This window comes from Taeniopygia guttata, chromosome 4, assembly GCF_048771995.1.
Source record: "Taeniopygia guttata chromosome 4, bTaeGut7.mat, whole genome shotgun sequence".
Taxonomy (NCBI): domain Eukaryota; kingdom Metazoa; phylum Chordata; class Aves; order Passeriformes; family Estrildidae; genus Taeniopygia; species Taeniopygia guttata.
This window is the reverse complement of record NC_133028.1, coordinates 20,540,935-20,560,818: the sequence shown is the minus strand read 5'-3', so window position 1 is coordinate 20,560,818 and position 19,884 is coordinate 20,540,935. Positions and strand designations below refer to the sequence as shown.

The 19,884-nt window shown below is 36.2% G+C and overlaps 1 long non-coding RNA gene across 1 annotated transcript; it reads right to left on the bottom strand.

Annotated features, from left to right (window-relative positions):
• Positions 1 to 453: 453 nt before the first annotated feature.
• On the bottom strand, positions 454 to 18,223 carry LOC140683865 (uncharacterized). Its single transcript, XR_012055437.1, has 3 exons — positions 17,853 to 18,223; positions 4,283 to 4,360; positions 454 to 535 (listed from the first exon to the last, which is right to left on the bottom strand). It is a non-coding gene; the product is annotated as an uncharacterized lncRNA (long non-coding RNA).
• Positions 18,224 to 19,884: the final 1,661 nt, after the last annotated feature.

The following is a 19,884-nucleotide window of genomic DNA, read 5'->3' as shown; positions in this document are numbered from 1 at the left end:
CTATGAAATTTATTAATCTATGTTTTGGTGCCAGAATAATTTTTCTTTCCAGATAAGTAAATTTTGTTTCAATGAACAATATAGCTTTGCTGTCAGCTTTTAGGTGATAGCAGAGTTTTGCTTTGTGAACTGCTGACTGAGTGCTTGTATCTCCCCAGTAACAAGAAAAAATAAAATACCAATTCAGTACAACCAAAAAAGACAGTCTATATTTAATCAGATAGCAGATGCTTCATAAAATGGAGAGCTGCCTTGCAGGTTAATTTCCACCCACTGTTTCACTGATTCCTGAGGATCTCCTCTTATACCTGTAGGTAACCATGGGTTTCATATAGAATACATTTTTTAATTTGTGCTAAAAATCAAGAAGGTAAATGTAATTTCATACAGTAATGGTGGAAAGAGTGGATTCTGTAAGTATATGTGGAGAGTGATAATATTTATTTCAGTAGGATTACCTGATGAGGTCCTTGTTGAAATGGGATGCCATGAGAGGGGGGAAGACAATTTAAAAAAAAATTGCAGAAATGCATACCTGAAAAACAACAATGGATAGAATGACAAGAAAGCAGTATAATCAATGACAATAACTGTTGGTCTGTCAAGAAACTCCAGGGGTACCTTGAAAAAGGGCCTTAGAAAGTGATGGGGATGTGGATCTGAGAGTCACAGGTATGGGGGCATGTGGACTATTTTGGAGCTACATAAACTGATGGCACAAGGTGTAATGGAAGGGGATTGGGAAGAAGCAATATAAGAATAGAAAGAAAGGGGCATAAAAGGAGATGATCATGTGTAAAATAAGGCTATTTTGTTCAGCTGAGCCATGTACCTGATTTCAGTCCATCCTGTCTTATCCTTAACTATCTGCCTGTGTAATCTTCAGTCCCTGTCTCATTTGTGTGTGGAGGGGGGCTGCAGAGACTAAGTGCTAGCTACTGGGAGGAATAGCGTGGGTAAAGTTGAGGCCACCAGCTGAACTGAGGCCAGAGGTGTGGAGACCACTATTAGCTAACTACTCAAAAAGTGCTAAATTCATAAATAAAATTTTACATTAATTCAAATTGAAGTTGTATATTCTATAATGGAAACCAAGAGAACATCATTCATTTCCCTATTTTTTTAAGGGCTGGCAGCCCTAATAAATATAAAAAATAATATAAATAAATATATTTTAAAAATTGCATGCAATTGGCACAGCAGCTCGAGCACACCAAGAGTGCAATCAAACAATCAACACTACAAAAATTTTCTGTCTGCTGTTGACAATCAATGATCCTTTTACCTCTAAATTGCTGCACCTCATCAATAATAAAAATCTGTGTAAACTTATGTGAAAGAAGAGAAAGGGTGTCAAGTGTCTGTTTAAAAGAAAGTATACAGATAAGTTTTTTTCTGTATTTGGATCTGAGATGCAGGAAACTGATAATTTTTCAGATTATTCTTTTAACTGAAAAACTAAAAATACAGGTGAAAAAGAAAGACCATTAAACCTAATAAGAGTATATTTAGGATGTTAAATCAGTACAGTTTGCAGGCATAATTTACAAATTATAGTATTAAAATTCTATTCAAAGGTTTCAGTGCCAATTATTTTAATGAGAAATGAAAGTGACAGAACTGGAAAGCCTCTAGTGACAATATTCTTAAATGAAGGGAAAAAAGTTGGAAATTCAACCTGATCTCATGAGTACATCTCTTGGCCATATTTTTGGGGGTTATTTTCCTGTATGGTCTCCTCATAACTGAATCTTGAGTTACATGTGTATTTTTTACTCATCATGTATTTTTATACATTAAAGCTGACCTGTATTCATTCACATTACAGCAGTGATGTACTCCTGGCTCTATAATCCTAACAGTCTAGATATGTGCCCACAGTAGTACTGAATATACTATCCTTGTTTTCCAGACAGCTTAGTATTTAACATGAAATGTTCGTGCCAGCAAAACTCTCTGCTTGATTTCTTTCAGTGTGACATGCTTTCAGGGCTTGGAACCATTTTGCACAGTTGAATGATACTCTAACTAAAAATTTCTTCAGGTTCAGTAGATAATGGATTACAACAGTGTGCCTTAGGTATATTATCCATTTCCATAAGACACAAGACTTGCAGGCATAAACTGACTTGATTGTTAAAGCACAGTCCTTCTAAGAGTATTCTATTAAAACGATATTAAAACTTGCAGCAGTTACAGCCTACACAGTATGCACACAGACACAGACAAGCTAATGTTTCCCTATCAGTCAAACTAAGGTGGAATTCACACAGTGAGAGATATTTAGAAACAGCTAGGCTTTGGCTAGTAAGAAATATTTACAATAATTGTGGATAAAGACTAAAAACTCTGCACTTTTAGGGTATGTAGAACAAAAGTCTCATTTCAATGTAAGGAAAAAGTACATAATTTTCTACAGAATTGTCTGACTACCTACTCAGTCTCCTTATATATACCTTTATATACCTACTTATGGAGCTGTTCTTGATGGCTGGAGAACACTCTTCCCAGGAGCAGCTGTTTACCTGCCAGCAGCTGACTAAAGGTGTGTGCATACACTTTATTAGGTTCCATAAAGCAAATCAATTTTTTCTGTGCTAGAAACAGTGGAGAAAGGAAGGGTTGTCTGATGCCAGTGACAGTCACTTCCCAGGAGAGCTCACAATAATAAAAGTAATGGTTTGCAGGTCCAAGGCCATGAAAATAAGGAAAAAAATGCTGCCACAGTGGATGTGGAAAATAAAGTGCCAGAGAAGTAATGATGCAAGTGAAAGGCAGGCTACTGAGGTATAAATGAAGGTCTCTCAGCAACATAAAAATCTAATAACACTTAAGGCACTGTGCAATATTCTTGCACAGAACTATTAAATATTTATTAAATAGCTTCTACTATTTGTATGGGCCTTTTTTCCCTGGTATTTTCAATTTCTATCAAATATTGAAGTTTATCCAATGGGATATTAATAGGATCATGGCTGAAATCCTGCTTTTAGGATTTGCTAGTAAAAGAGACATCATTTATATAAACATGCTGCACTGTTTTTTCTTTGACATTCTAATACAGTCTTCACAGGAACAAATATTGTGTCAAATATTGTGTTCTTCAAGCATTCAATATTTCATTATGATTTTTTAATAAAATACTTTCCACAACTCTGTTCTTTTTATAAAGACTGATATCAGCCTAGTGCATTAGCTTATGCGAGAGATAATTTCCTTCAACAAACTTGAAGTCAATATTAAAGTATAAGATTATTTATTATATTTTCTTGGGTTCTATCCAGTTTGAAAATGTTTGATATTTCATATGAGAACTTTACCATGTCAGTGTTTAAAATTTACCTGTGAGTGTTTTAAAATTTAATATTTCACAAAATCTTTTTTTTTATTGTTTATTTTAATTCTCAGCTTGATTTTTGTTATATTGTAGTCCTCCTCAAGGAATTAATCAAACCCTTGAATAACAAAATAGATCAGTTCTATACAAACTGAAAAATAAAGTAAACCAGATACATAAAAATTAAAATTTTCCTTTTCTGATTCTGGTGATTTCTGGAAAATAATAATTTGATCCATAGAAAATTCCTGACCAATTCTTCTCAGGCTTTTGAAAACCTAAGAATTTTGAGATGTGAACAGACTTGTTGTCCTGAAAATGTGATAGGAATTACCTAGTATATATTAGTTCTTATAAAATTCTGATTTTAATGAGTAGGGGTAGAATAAACCTATTTTTACAATTGAATTAAGAGACAGAATTTTTTGACTGAGTATTCTTTCCTACTTCCCAGTACATTTGTTTTCATTCATTGAATATGTAGCATACAGATGCAGCTATATATTATTGCATAAGGTGCTATATTTCAAAACCTGAACTTTGTGGTAACTTTTTCCACTTGTTTTCCACTTCCATTTGTTTGGACAAATGTTTAAGGCAGCATACCTTTTGCCTTGTATCAAAGGTGTGGTATTTGCTCCACACCTCTCCTGGAAGACTTTACGCATTAAAAGAAAAATCATATTGAGAGGCAAATATAGAAGATGGAATAAATATAATATATCCCATCCAACTTAAAGCTTGTTTGCATGCTGTACTGCACCTTCTGTATTTTTAAAAACACTTTACTCTCAATTGTTTTTTATCAATACAATAAATCCAATTAATGGAGAACCTGGGTTACGCACAACAAGCTCTGCTAATGCTAATGCAATTATTTATGAGCCATTATAGCAATTGAAGTTCTCTGTAGGGTGAAATAATATCAGTATCAGTAAAGCTTACCTGACTTTGAAACAAATCTCAAAAGATCACTAGTTTTGAGTCTGAGAAGCTTCCCCTTCCAACACCGAAGAGGCCATTCTGTAGGTAATAGATTATATATAAATTTATTTTTCTCAATAAAATAATGAACTTCATTTTTACTATTATTATCTACAGAATTGCTAAGCAGTATTCTTACCACAAAGAAAAATTTCTGGAAATTCCACACTAGCTTATTGTTGTTTGTGTTTTTATTATAATGTGCTTAAACAGCAAATGACATCTATAAAGCTCTAAGGTAGGTAGGAAAGACAGACATTATTAATCTTGGTTATTTTTTCCTTTATATCAATCAATTGTATTTATTTGATAGGTAATAAAGATGATTAAATGTGTAGTGAATTTAGTAGAAAATGTGTAGTGAATCTCTTTAGTCATTTGATTCTATTAAATAAAAATTATTCATCTGGTAAAATACTAAATATATACCAGGCAAAGAACCCCAAAAAATAGCAAATTAAAGAAAAATTATTATGCAGATGAAGCACTCAACATACAGAAGAGACAAAATAGAAAATAGCAAATAGGGAGGGTGAGAGCTTTTAGTCCCTTATAACCACCAGGCAAAATTTCAAAGTATATAGCTACAGCATTTTGAAACTTTTATTCAAGCAATATTTTGTTCCACATCCAAAATCTAATGACATCAGGTTTTAAATTACCATTGTGCTTTAATGCACTACATTTTGTCTTCCACTTTATGACACACTTGCTGGAAAACCCCAGTCCTCCACAGATAAATGTTCTGTAACTTAAGCTCATTTTGGAAGCTATTAAAGACTATGCAGGGATGCAGTCTTTTTCCATATTCCTTCTACAGCTTTCATCCACAAATAGTTTTTCTACAGATGAAAATGGTCCACTGAATTTTTTGTACATATCCTTTACTGATGTTTTGCACTATAAAGTCATCTATTTTTGCCAATAATGGTTCAACATTTCTCTACACTGTGTATTTATTTCTCATAAACCACATGTTCTTATATCTCTGAACTTCCTCTCTGTATTTTTATTTAGGAAATAGCCTTTTGAAGGCCTGTGACTTAATATTTTAAAAGAAATTAGGCCAAAAACTCTTGCTTAGTTTTAGCTAGTTTATCAATTGTTGTAATTTGTTATCTTATATATACACAGAGAAATACACTTTCTTAGGATCTCTTTTACCCTATTTTAAACCAAGTAGTTAAAATTATGTTATATTTTTCCTAGTTTTATAATACCCACAGTCAAATATGTCATATAATATCACAGCCACAATAAACTTCTCTAAAATATAATTTAAAATCTCAGCATAAAACTTTTATTTTTGTGGTTTTCCATTATTGATGGATTAATAAGTGATAGCAACACATAATAGTTTATAACTATGTCTCCTCTAAATTCCAGATCATGTTAGTTTGTTCTTACCCTTCCTGAAAATTCTGTTTAAATCTGTAATTCTAAGCAACTTAAGGGGTTTTTTCCTTTTTTAAAAAAATTACATTTGAAGTGTAAAATTTGTGATAAATTTTGAATTACAAGTTGCAATAAACTGGAAATCCAGGAAGAATAATTCTTTCAGATCTTGAGTAAACCAGCAGTACAAGGTAAATTGTAAGTTTGAAGACGTTTGGCTTTATTAATGACTATTAGATGCTTTTGCAGACAACAGACATCTTGTAACAGTAAGACAAGCTTGTTTTGGAATAAGAGAGAGTCAACAGTATTGGCAAAGTAGTTTCCATTACAAAGTGTTGTAGTATTCTATATCTGATACATGCATCCATTTTAGTAGTCCCAGTTTTCACTCCTGGGTTCAAATGTTTTGGTAATATCACACAGGTGAAGAAAGGTGGGCCTTTGGGCATGGTGACAATCTGCAGGCTTTTGGAAATAAATCTACTGTGAATAAATATGTGGTACACGAGGTCTACAAACTACTAGCTACTACAAACTGTAGCTATATGCTATATGCTCTAAGGAAAAAAGAAGGAAATCAGACATACCTGTGGATGACATAGTTACGAAAGAAAAAATTGCAAGACTAAATGCAGATACTTTAGGAAATTAATGATTTTTAGTGAAGACTGTGCAATTTGGGTGTTGCTTCCCCCCCTCATGCAGCCCCCCGAATAATCCGACTAGCTCAGAGATAAGGGGCTGTGAGGGGAGGAATATCAGGAGAAGGGTAAAGGTATTCAAAAGAGGCTCTTACCCCAGGGGGTGCTGGTACAGCTCTCTTTATTCTGTGTTGTCCATGTGGAGAGCAATGAGGGGCAAAAGAGAACGAACAGAAAATCTCAGGGATCTATATAGGTTTTGGACAGGGTGGGCTTTCCTGGCTCTCCGCCAACCCTGTTGGGGCAGGAAGGAGGATCCAGGGTTATCTTGATCAGAGTCACAGGGTCCCGGGGAAGGGGAAACAGAATGCCCATGAGCTCACTGTAACATTTGGGGAGAAAATAAAGATGCAACAGGAGTCTCTCTGATGGCACTTAAAGCATTCTCTTGAGTCTCTCTGCAACATAGCTTTGCCCAAATAGTGATAGCAGCAGACTTTTCTAATGTAAACATCTCTGAAGTAAACAGAATAATTACCTTTGAATATGTATACAGAATCTCTCTCTGTTGTCGTCCAAAGGAAAAAAAAACCAAACCCCAAACATAATAAATATTCAGAAAAATCCTAAAAAATTAAGATTCCCACTAACATCCCATGAACATGGATGTCTTTTCAATATTGTTATGAAACAGAAACCACAATATATGAAAATATTTCCATAAGCAATATATTCAACAGAAAATTATAAAAACAGTCCAGAAAAAAATGACATAATTGACAAGCAAATAGAATTAAGTGTATTTCTATCTCTAGAAAGAGTGGATAAGGGTAGATATCAACAGCAGCAAAGTAACATTCTCCAGCCTCTCTTGAGGGATAGCACTCTTGGATAACAAGAAATATGGTCTTCTACCACACTTTTGGAAGCATGAAGGTTCAGTATCCTATGCTTAAAACCTCATTTACAAGCAAAGATGAAACATGATATGTAAATCAAACCTTACTCTTATTATAATTAAAGTCTTACCAGTCTAATCCAAAAATCATTAATAATGCAGATCTAATTATTACAGGAAAAGAAGGAATAAGAACATGCTGAAACAAGTTTCAGTATGACTGAAATTACCAGTGTAGCTGTTAAAAATATTATACAAGGACTTCTTTACTACTCTGCTCTTTTGCTTACACTTTACTTCTCTGGATCCTAAAGTTTTTGGCTTCATTCTGTTGTTATGATGATTATTTAGCACCTGAAGGAAGATCTGAAGTTATGATGAGAATGATGTATATGTTGATGGCTTATTCCTCACTGTATGGTCCACCTGGTGTAATTTCTATGTCTGATAAGATGATTTTATACTTTTTTGTTTTTACGGGTTTTTTCTGCAATACCAATTCATATATAAATTCATTTTACACGGTGATTTTAACAATATATAGATAGCACTTTTGTTTTGTGTTGCCTCTAAAAGCAGATCTTTCTTTAACCTATCATGTGTGTGAGTTGTGGCGTTTTCAGTGCCAGCCTCATTCCCTATCTTTCATCATCCCAGTACTGAAGTCCTCCAAAATGCATCCTGCATCACCACTTCTCAGACCCTCTGTTGTCATATCAGATCTGCTTTTCCTGTTTTATGACAGTCTATTAGAGATGTAAAGCCATAAAAGGTGAACAAGAGTAAGAAATAAATCACTGTAGAGACCTGCTTGATTAGAAAATTCTGTGATCCTGTGAAGTTTATTTGCCATGTTACTGTTTAGGAGTGCTGTTTTGCATTTCCTGAATGTCACCTCACTTTATGTCAGTCTTACCTAAAAAACTGAATTAGGCCTAGTTGTCCTCAGTGGGTTAAGGAGGAAAGACAGCTTGTTTCAGAGGTTGATTCACTTGAAACCTTTTTCATGGAGAACTTCTGGAGCAGACTGTGCTCTGGGCATTGTTGAGTTTTGGGTGGTTCATCCAGGTGTCTTAGGTAATCACAAATATTGTTCTTAGCGAAGCATAACCCCATCCCAACAGGATTCTGTTAATTTTTCATGCAAATAATCAAAAAAGAAATTACTCCTCTTCATTTTCAGGGGATGTTCTGTTCTGTCATTGCTCATCCCCACCAAGAATCATCACTAGAGCTTTGAGCAATTTTTACTAGCAAGTGTCCCTGTCTGTGGCAGGGGAGTTGGAACCAGAAAACCTTTAAGGTCCCTTCCAACTCAAGCCATTCTTTGAAATGTTGCTGCTACAACTTAGCTAAGTAAAAGAAATGTATGGACAGGTCAGAAAGTATCAGACAGAGCAAGCTTTAGCTTTAGCCTTTATCCTGAGACCTTGTCAACTCAGTACAAAGCTAATGATGTGTTGCTAGAAATGACAATACTGTATTACAGAGCTACTCAGTGACAAGTATTGGTCTGTGTGCTCAGGAAAGAGAGGGACAAACCAAAACTAAAGCAAAATCCATCTGAAATGCAGGGCATTTGAAAAGGGGAATCTATACATGCCGGTACCACATTGCAAATATTTGAGGAAAATGTAAAAGTATCCAAATGATTTTTGCAAATACATTATTCATATCAGGGGTCTATACTGAGGAAAATGTTAATTTCTGTGAGAACATTTAGCATGGATTGAATAGGAAAATGGGACTTTTAGTGATTATTAAACACCAGCTATGAAGGTTAATTGAGTTGATATAGATGGGAAACACAGGTTATTATGCAATTTACATTTTCTACAGTGGAGTAATGTCTTTTGGAGCTCTGTCATCAACACAACAGATAAAATGTTGTATTTTTCTGGCCCTACAAAAGATCCAAGTGGCTGGAAAACACTAATCCTTGCAGATTATGTATTTTTGAGACTTTAACAGGAATATACTTGAAAACTTCCTTGTCTTATACAGGCAAGTCTTCTTAAAATTTTTCATGTTTCTCCTATTTTCTACTTCCTTTCAAAAAATAATGCCTATATCAACCATTCAAAATATTATTTGGAACACTAGACAGGCTATTACAAATTATATAAACTGTAAATGGCATATGAAGTATCAGAATGCACATTCTTTCAAAGACAAATTAAATTGAATACACCAGAATTATTTTTTTTTTTTTTTTTATGTATTCTGAACTTTGACTGAAAGTGATGTTCTGGTATTTGTTGCTGGACAAAAGATGCATGAAACAATTTCAGGAAAATAAGTGGTTATTTTTTCACAAATTTGTGACCTATTCATATATCTCTTAACTTCAAAATTCAAAACTATGTTAGGAAACATGTTTTAATATACATATACATATAATTCAGTAGTCCTGCATATATTCTTGAATATTATTGTGATTTTCAGTGATACCCATCTAAAACTTCTTCTAGCACATGAAACAAAAAGAAATAAAACCTCTGTTAAAAAAATAACATCCCATTCTTTAAATAAAGGCTTCACCTTTCAGCACAGCTAGAGATCTGGTACATTTTGCTTTGTCTATATGTTTAAGTGCCCTGAGAGCTATTTACAAAAGAATACATTAGGACTAAAGAGATACTCAGATCTTTAGTAGCTAATTGCTTTTGCAGAGGGTTCCTCTCCTGAAAATGTGGCAACCAGAAACTGAAAAACAGCTGATTTGAAACAAAGATGTGAATCATTATGTTCAAGGTTAATGCAGCTGCCCTTTGCTCTCTTTCTGAATAAATGGTCTCACTCTGAGTCCTTTCCTCGCTTTACAGACACCAAGATATGAATTAGTCAGGAGACTTCATAAAAGTCTGCTCGTGCCCAGAGCTGCCGATCTTCACTTTCTGCAGTTCAGTGGCATTTAATTTTAATTGCTCCCCAAGCTTAGGCCAATTCTGGATGGCAAAAGCAGGGCAAGAATCATTCACTACTCCTTTGAAGTCTGAAAAGCCTGTATTCAGATTGCCTCAGGCTCTCATTCTTACATTTATGTGAAAATGTAAGCTGCCGAGTACTGCTGTTGAACATCTACAACACCGAGTTAACAGGAAATGTCTTGTAAAGTGCAGCTTCATTTTTTTTTCCTGTGGATTTTGTGTCAAAGATGTTAATAAAAATAACTGAAAAGGTGTAATGAAAATTCAGGAAAATCCATGCTAATGAGTTTGGATAGATGTAGTTTTCAGATCATATTGCATAATCCCTTCATTAAACTCCTTTGGGAGGATTCTGACATCTGTGTGTAGCTCCAAGTGCATACTACAACTACATTTCAACTATACGTTCTCACTATGCTAAAGTTTGTCACAAAGCAAAAGAAATAAATATTGCCCTCATGATGGCTTGGTAAAAAGATGGGAGAAATAATTTTTGTCCTGTCTTTTCATCCCTCTTTCTTCCCTTGACAACAGCAAAATTCAGGCCTCGTGGAGGAAATTACTTCAAGCTCTGAGAAAATTGAAAGAGTGAGTCACTAGAGGAGATAAGCTGAAGTTGATGATAGTACAGAGAATAACAGATTGCCTTGTGGGTGTTTCTTCATAGGGAATTCTTTGCAATAGGAAAAAAGAAGTAGGCATCACTACTAAAAGGTGTGTCCATTTGAAAGAAGAAAGGAATACATTAAAATATATTTTTCCCTATCCATTGGCACTAGATTAAAAGTGGATGAGAGAGTAAGTCTAGAGGTGTGACAATACTAACCTAAATCTTCAGTAAAATTAATATAATTATGTACCTTAAAGACAAAATTACATTTTCAAATGAAATGTGACAATGTGGGTAATGTGGTTTTTCTTCACACCTAATTTTATGGTATCTTTGCTGAGCTGACTAAACGAAAGTACAAATAAAAGAAAAGTGTTGGAGAGAGAGAGCATAAAATTATTTGTAAACTTTTGTGGGCCTTAAAGATTGTTTACCAGAGTTATTGCGGAAACTTAAAAAAAAATCAAGCCGAGCAACCCCCCCAAACCAACCCTGAACAATCAGAGAATACAAACACTAGGTTCCAAGAAACCATGTTCTAATACAATACACTTACATTGTTCTGATTCCACATTTCTTCAGACAGAAACCTTTCACAAAATTTCTGTTCAGGTTTTCCCCTCACACTGTGACTAAAAGGAGAAAGTCCCCTTATACAAGTGCTTTATATTTGGGAGGGTACTCATCTGCTCTTTTGAAGTTTGTCTCTCTAGTTGTTTTCCCAGCATGACATTCTCCAAAAGAAGCCTTTTAAAATGACAGCTGCAGCTGCAAATTGCCCCTTAACATTAGATTTAAAAAAAGCAAATGCAGCAATGACAATGTCTTGCCCTGGGTTTCTTTTGTTTACTCCTGAAAATCAACATTTCTGTGATTGTCTTCAAAATAAAAATAACAAGTACATTCAGGGACTGCCACTAACAGAGTACAAAAATTCTATGTTAATTAAACTGCTTGATTTCATTCTTATCTTTAGCATTATTCTTGTCTTAAACCTATAATATTTAGCAAAAATAGAAGGTATTGCTTTTAAAATTACTTCATTTTACTATTAAGTTATATATATTCTAGTAGTTATAAATTCAAAACCAGAATTTTTTGCTGGTTTTGACAGTTTTTATTATATTTTAGTGATTTTAAAAATAATTTAGCTATTTATTAAAAAAACCCTTCAGTATTACCTAACTTAAAAACCAATTAGCAACACAAATCTACAGTTTTTAAAGAGCTAATAATTCACCAATCCTTTCTGCTTTATGTGTAGACTGTTACAGAATATAGGAGGCACCCTAATTCTTTTTCTAAGAGCTACCTGGCATCTTAAGTTCCTATTCTATAGAAGTACTTAACTATTTATATTTTAGCATAAGTTGAAATATAAACTTAAGCAGACAGTCACCAAACTCCTAAAATAACCTGAAATATCACAATGAAATAGACATTTGTATTAAATAATCTGAAAATCAGGTTATGAATATTTGTAAACTGATTAAGTTTATATTTGAAATTACAATCCAGTTACTGTATTTTTGAATGCCTGCAGGCAGAAGAAATTAATCCTTGAAAACATTCCATGTTCTTCAAAAAGCATTTTTTTTCAAGAAAAACCTAGCTTATCATTATCTGAGAGACATAAGTTCAGCACTTACACATAACACTCTTAGAAATCATGCAAATAAGTGATCCAATATAAAAGTAAGGAAAAATTAGACAGGGTTCTGTAGGGGCAAGTTATTCTGATTTGGGGTTAGAGTTTCTTTTCTCATTTAAATAATAACGAAATTATTACATATTTGTTCCTCAAGTTGGCTTAAAAGTATTTCTGAGGCTTAGAAAAGCGTGGCTTAGGCCAAAATGTTTCTCAAGGTTTATTCTGCAGCTGAAAAAAATTTGGGGGTTTATAATTTTGGGTTATTTTTTCAGTAGGAGTAGAATCATGTCTTCACTTTCATAAGAAAACAACTATATTGTATTAAGAATTCTGGATTAGAACTGGGAGAGTTCTATTAGTAGGTGGCACACTTTTTATTTCTTCCTCATTTATCCTTCTGAATTTATTACTGAACTTTACCAGTCTTCAAGGAAAGGAGTATCTGCTTTCCTTATTTCCCTCTTTTCCTTTTTAATTTAAAAAAGAAAAGAAAAAATACTTCTGACTAGAATATATTATGTTGTGTGTTTAATTGTTTGCCACCTGCTGAGGCTTCACTTCAAATTATGCTGAGACTTGGTCATTAGTCCATGCAGTTATTTCACGCATGAGAATTATCATTTTTAATTTGGCAGAAGTAAACTAGTACCCCAGCATGTGTCCACAACATCCACCTCAAAAGAGCAGTAAAATGAGTCAACTAAGTTGATTAAGACAATAAAGCTATATCAGGATAGCTTTGGGGCTAACAAAAATGCTTACTTAATCCCATTTAGTGTTTATAACTGTTTGTGTTTTTTTTTTTTTTTTCCTAATATCACTAATGTGGACTACTAATTCAAGTAGTAAATTAAAATGTCCATAAAGTGGTAATGCATCCTATAAATTTATGAAATCACTTGCTAGAATTCTAATTATGGATATATTTCAGTGTAGAATGTAATATATGGGGCTGTATTTATTGATGTAAAGTCAACATTTTATCTATGTAGAAAGACTTCCCAAGTCCTCCAGGAATGAAAATCTAATTAAGTTACCCACAAAATACAAACAACTTTGTAACAGATTCTTTCTTTTCCATTCATAACTTCCATGGAATATTAACATTTAGAAGTATTCTCTTTAAAGTATAAAATACTGGCTCACTGGAAATTGATTTTTTTTTCTTTTATGCACTCTGTAACCTTGTGACAGTGAAATGGAGACTCATAGGATAAAAATTTTGTATGGAACTGCTAAGATCTTATTCTTTTCCACCATAACCACTATGGACTAGATTATAGATCTATTATATCTTTGTCACTAATCCTCAGTTTTTCATGTATATTACAAAGTCTGAGAGCCATTAAGAGTAAGTTGACAGATGTTTATGTACTAGTAAAGATCACAAATAGTGCATCTTTCTCTGGAAAACATTGTGCAAATGGAACATTAAGACGCATCTGTAGAAGAAATTCTGAGACTTAAATAGGCAAACAGTTAAAAAATAAAATGCTTAGCATCTAATGTTACTGATTCAAAGTGTACAAATTTTCTTTCCCTTCTGCTCAGTGAAGATGATGCACAAATAATGACAGTTAGTTTTAGGATGACATGATCTTTTGTTCCCTTAAATTCTTTCTTTCCTTCACTGGTCATGTTTTCTGACCTCATACTGAGCCTTTCCTCCATTTCTCTATGTATTATTTTTAGACAGATGCCAAATGTAGGACACAGTACTCACTGAGGCCTTACAAATATAATTACTGAAAAAGTCTTCTGCAGAACTTCTGTTATTAAATCACAAATGAGACTCTCCTTTTTACTTCAGTGGCACTATACTGAGCTGGTGTGGTATGGTGACCTTGGCTGGCTGCCAGGTGCCCACCAAGCCACTCTGTCACTCCTCCTCTATCAGCATAACAGGAGGAGCTTAAAAAAAGCTTCTAGGCAGAAACAGAAGCACCAAGATCTTTCAATTACCATCAAGGGCTAAGCAGAATCTACCTGGGGGAATTAATTTATTGCCAATTAAACAAAGCACTACCCCACCATCCCTGGAATTGGGAAATGAAGGTAACAGTTCTGCTCCTGCTCTCCTTTTTCCTCACACTTTTTCTCTATTCCAGTGTGGGGTCCCTGCCACAGGAGACAGTACTCCACAGAATCCTGCAGTGCGGGTCCTTCCCATGGGCTGCAGTTCTTCAAGAGCTGCCCCAGCACGTGTCTTTTACACGGGGAGCGTTCTGTCAGGAACAGACAGCTCCAGCATGGATCCCCTGTGGCATCACATGTTCTCTCAGAAAACCTATTCTGTTATGGCTTCCTTTCTCCCTGGAGCCACAGATCCTGACAGGACCAGCTCAACTGAGGAGATTCCACAGGGTCACAGCTTCTTTCGGGGCACATGTATCTTCTCTGGCACTGGATGCTTCACAGCCAGCAGAGTGGGTATCTGCTCTACCATGGATCTGCATTGACTGCATGGAGCCAACTTGCTTCACCATGGGCTTCTTCTCAGGGTACAGTATCCCTGATTGACTCAGTTTCACAGGTCCATCTGGGAGTCAGCTGGAACAGGCTCTGTGGGACTTTGGGGCAGCTTTTGGTGTTTTCTCAGAAAAGCCACCCCCACAGCCCCCTTGACTATTGAAACCTTACCATGTAAATCAAATACAGCTGGAATTCGATTAGTAATTCATTAACCTTCCTGCTTCTTTTTAAAACACAGTTTTGATATATGACACCATCAATTCTACACTTCATATAACCATAATTTTGTTTTTCATAAATGCCGTATCTTACAATTTGTTATAGAATTCTGCATTGCCAGGTTTGGAATATTTATCCAATTTAACAAAGGGTGGAAATATGTAATTCTATTCTGTAAAAGTTGGGACAACTCCTTACAGCTCAGTGGCACTTTCAAACTTAAAAATTTCTATATTTTTATATATATAATGTTATAATTGGAATGGTTACATACATATTTATAGTCTGTCTGCACCACCACATTATAATGCAGAGGACTTGTGACTTTTCTTCTTTTGGAAGAAAACCTCTTATTTTGCCAGAGAACTTTTGCATGTGTGAAGTGCTTTTTCAACCATGATAAACCAAGATCATGATTTTATATACAAACATATTTTCCTGTATTTCAAGGGAGTAAGGAAATCTTACAAGTCTTTTTATACAAAATCTGCAGTTCCCCCTTTTTTTCCCAGACATTATGGTTCAACCCTAAAATGAAACTAACTTCTTCTCTCCCTCCCCTTCACTCTTGGAAGCAGTCTTGAAGGTGCAAAACTTATTTCTGGGCTTAGCAGATGAATGGGGATACAATTCAGCCTCATAAAGTCACCCTGGGACACCTGCGTAGTGGATGAAGGGCTAGCAGTGGATGTAGCTTTTCTGGGTTTTAGTAAGGTTTTTGACACTGTCCTCACAGCATCCACCTGGACAAACTGTCCAGCTGTGGGATGAGGTTCCTGGTGCACTGGGCCGAGCTGAAGGGCAGAGCTCAAAGGGTCGTGGGAATGGGGCTAAATCTATCAAATGACCAGTCACCAGTGACTTTCCTCATGTTTTGGTTCTAGGGCCAGTTCTGATTGATATATTCATCAATGATGTGGGTGTAAGAGTTGAATGCACTCTTAGAAAGTTTGCTGATCATACCAAACTGGGAAGGGATGCTGACTTACCTCACAGAGGGATCTAGACAGTTTAGAGTACTAGGCAATGATTAATGTGATGAAATTCAGCAAGTCTAAATTCTGGATTCTGCACCAAGGACAGAATAAGACTAGGCAGAAGTACAAATTGGCAGAGGACTGCTTAGAGAGCAGCCCTGCAAAAAGGGATCTGGGGCTCTTGGTCAGCAGCAGCTCAGTGTGAGCCAGCAGTGTGCCTTGGCAGCCCAGAGAGAGAACCCATCCTGAGGTGCATCAAGCACAGCATCATCAGCTGGTCAGAAGAAGTGATTATCCCACTGCATTCAGCAGTGTGATGAGGTGCAGCCTCATCACAAGCTTAAATTCAGAGTCCACTCTAAGTGGACATCACATCAATTTAAACTATTGACCATGCTATTTTTAAAATCACTTGGATCGTGAGTAAGGTATACCTAGAGTATTCTACTATTCTAGTTTTAATTAAACCCAGGAAAAGTTATTCTGATTTTAGTGAGTGGCCCTAAAATTGCAGCTCTTGCCAAGCAGAAAGTAAATTCCTTCTAAGGAAATCTGAAATGAGTGGCACAGTTCCAAGGGCATATACATGCATACAAAGGTATATGAGCACATAGAAATTATACCAGTGGTGTATACCTGGCACTTAATTTGCTGCAAAATTTTCTCGGACATATTGATAGACATTTCACAACTACCAGTTTAAACATGCAATCCTACATCTTCAGTTTGCTCTCTCAGAAGAGGAATTAGCATTGTAAATCTAGTCTGTCCTGTTCCTTGGAAACTATTCATATGCAAAACTCTCCTCAGTTTTTAACTCCATTAGGAAAAGACCTGGACTCCCTTTCACTGGACCACAGAGCCATCCCTCCAAGTTTAACATTGTGACAAAATTTTTTGAATATTAAAACTGGAAATCTTAGTGCATAATTTAATGGAATACCAAATTTGAATTAGATTACTGCTGTATATACAGTTTAGGAAAGAGTATCAATGGGAAAAGGGAGGAGACACAAATCAAGGATTTACTGTGTTACAAAATAATAAGATTGTGACTGGGCCAAGTAGAAAAGAGAAAAGAATAAAAATACCGCCCTCAAGAGTCACAAAGATTATACATGAAGATCATATAATGAGGTTATTGCTAAAGGGGAATTTAAGTACTGGAGTATTTATTTGTGGAAAAAAAATACATGAAGTCATAGACAGACTAAAATTCAATGCCATATGATGCTGAAGCAAAGGATTTCTGAACTGGAAAATTGAAATTACTTCATAGAAAAACAGTTGATTTAAAATGTGACAAATAAACAACTAAGAAAAAGATAAGAAGGAAGGTGTCTGTAGGCCAAGAGTTAATTAAGATCCATAACTGTATTATGGTAGGATGAGAGCCTGTTGACGGTAAAACAAGTATAACATTCAGGAATATATAAAAAGAACTGCATTCCTAGTGTCTACTGTTGTTTAAAGAGCATTCATATTTGGGCTACAGGTAAGATATCTGCAATTCAAACTGAAACAACAGATTTACTGTAATTAGTAGAAAAGTACATAGTGTCTAGAAAACCAGTTAAAGTAATGTAAAAGAAAAAGATCACCAGAATTCTTTGAACCTGGATTTCTGTAAGCTGTTGAAGAGTAAGCAATATGTGTGGATTTCTGTGAGCTGTTTAAGAGCAAGCCATGTGTGCTAGGAATTATTCTCTCATGATAAAAGAAGTAAATTACTAACCCAAATTATGGTTGTGATCAGCTTGTCCCTAGAACGCCCACCATGACAGTAGTGATGTTTTGTGAAGAGAATTGCAGTACACAGTGCAGAACAGGTGCTTCAGTCAGTTGGGATCAGGAAGTTGCACAGTCAGTTGAAGTTTATGAACTACCAGCTGTGCCTCTGTAAGTAAAGAGAGAGACATATTCAGATACAGAAATCTGTAAGAGATCATCAAGCAGCCTCTTGGAGTCTGTTGGAGCCAACATTTGGATACACAAGTTGAAGAGAAATCTAAACCTTTTTATCATTGTTTCTGATGAACAAGTGAAAAATGAGAAAATTAAATTAAAATGTGAATTGGGTAAGAAAGATAATTGCAAATGTTGAAATTTATTTATTAATATAGAAAAATATGCATATTAAAATTGATATATTCAAATAAGCAGATCTGATTTTTTTCCTTAAAGGAAACAATAGTGAATTCCCACAATGAAAGTACAGTTTCATAAAAGAACATTGCTGTTAATACAAGCACAAACTAATGGAAGAAACATATAGGTATTACAGAGATACCCGCTTGGAAAAATCAGGAGTTCAGCAATGAACTGAAAGAAAACAGGTAAAAGCCCCACAAAACAAAAGGAATAGAGAATTTAGCAAATTACTAATTGGTATATAAATTTAAAAAGTAAACTTAAGAGTAACAAAACAAAAAAAAATCAGAATAAACTAGCAGGAATTATAGATAGTTAAAAGAAGTAATAATAATAATAAAAATAATAATAACATTTAGTAGTAATTGTAGGAGTAGTGGTATTTACTTTTTACTGTCTAGGGACAAAAATACATAAATATTTTACATTCTCATTCTTACCTCACTGTGGCTTGATAAAGTCTATGTCCCCACTCTATCCACAGTTTTTCCCTCTGTGGTTGGTTTTTGGGTAGATTGACAATAAAAATAACTGAATACTATTTTGGAAGAACATATGTAGAAAGCATATGACTGGTCAAAGAGAAGTCACATGACTAAACTTTTAATTTAGAATCTAACCTGTGGAATTGTGTTATTATATGTTCTATTATGTATAAGGTCATTCCATGTATCCCCCCGCACTCTGTAAGTGACCTCCCGGGTTCTCCCATTTCCCCCCGCGGTCTGCCTTCCCGAGGAAGTGCCGAGTCATTCTGTTTACGTCTGTCAGACCATCTGTCAGCCACGCGGCAGGGTCGAGAGACGACCGGGCACCCTTCCATCTGTCCATCTCCCATTGGACCCCTGCACCCCACTATCCCCAAGTCCCCCCGTGGCGTTATCTCATTGGCCGCCCCGGGTTTCCCCTCTTGAGTATTTATAGAACGGGTTGGGGACGCCCCGGTGCTTTTTCTCCCGCCTGGCCCCTGTTCGCGGCTGCTGCCCGGCCCGCCGCCTCTTCTCCCGCCAGATCCCTGCGTGCTGCCGCGGCTCTCTCTCTCTCTCCCGGCCCCTGCCGCAACCGCCGCCGCTGCCTCGGGCGATCGCGGCCGCCCCGGACTGCCCCGCGATCGCTGCCTCAGCCGAACCGCTGCTGTCGCCGCTGCCGCGGTCGCCGCGGCTCCCGCACGTGCCGGCAGCAGCGCCGCGGCTCCACACGCCGCCTCTCTTGGATCGCGGCCAGCCTCGGAGCACGCCGCCCCGCCCCCGAATCGGCCAGGCAGCACGGACAAACTCGAACTTAGCGCGCAGCAGCTTCTCGGTTTTTTCCTTCCCAACCAAGCCATAATAAACCGAGATATCGCCCGCGGGGGAAAAAGTCTCTCTCCTTTTATTCGCCTCGGGACTTGCCTCGCTCCCAGACCCACGCAGCACCGGCAGTTACCCGCGAGGGTTCGCCGGAAGACACGGAAGTTGCCAGCGCTCCCCCCCCCCTCACAGAGCTAGCTGGGATGAAAAGGGGGGACAAGAGAGAGCGCTAAGGCACTAACCACTTGAAACAATATGGAATAAAGTGGGGACATAGTGGCAGCTCTTCAAAAAACAAAAAAAAGAAAGTCCCCAGGAATCATGACC